This window comes from Leptonychotes weddellii, unplaced genomic scaffold, assembly GCF_054177405.1.
Source record: "Leptonychotes weddellii isolate Sample4059 unplaced genomic scaffold, ASM5417740v2 HiC_scaffold_182040, whole genome shotgun sequence".
In the NCBI taxonomy this organism is placed as follows: Eukaryota; Metazoa; Chordata; class Mammalia; order Carnivora; family Phocidae; genus Leptonychotes; species Leptonychotes weddellii.
Window position 1 is genome coordinate 1 of NW_027766505.1, and position 296 is coordinate 296.

Sequence of the window (296 nt, forward strand, 5' to 3'; positions counted from 1 at the left end):
CAAAAAAAGAAAAAAAAATTAGACAAAATCTAGAATCCCGCGTTCCTAGCGGGTTCAAGAAGAATTTCTATGTCCTCATAATAAATTGGGGGAAACATTTTCTTAACTGCCCGGCTAGCTCAGTCGGTAGAGCATGAGACTCTTAATCTCAGGGTCGTGGGTTCGAGCCCCACGTTGGGCGATGCTTTTTCACTTTCTCCTGCAGTGGTTTTTCTTAACTGAATTTCTGCACACTAAGAAGCGACGTCCCAAACCGCCGTCAAACAGGAGGAATTTTGGAGATCAACACTTTTAAG

At 43.2% G+C, this 296-nt stretch overlaps 1 non-coding gene across 1 annotated transcript; it reads left to right on the forward strand.

The window, feature by feature from the left end:
• The first annotated feature begins 108 nt into the window (after positions 1-108).
• On the forward strand, positions 109-181 carry TRNAK-CUU (transfer RNA lysine (anticodon CUU)). The gene has a single exon. It is a non-coding gene; the product is annotated as a tRNA-Lys (tRNA).
• The last annotated feature ends 115 nt before the right edge of the window (positions 182-296 follow it).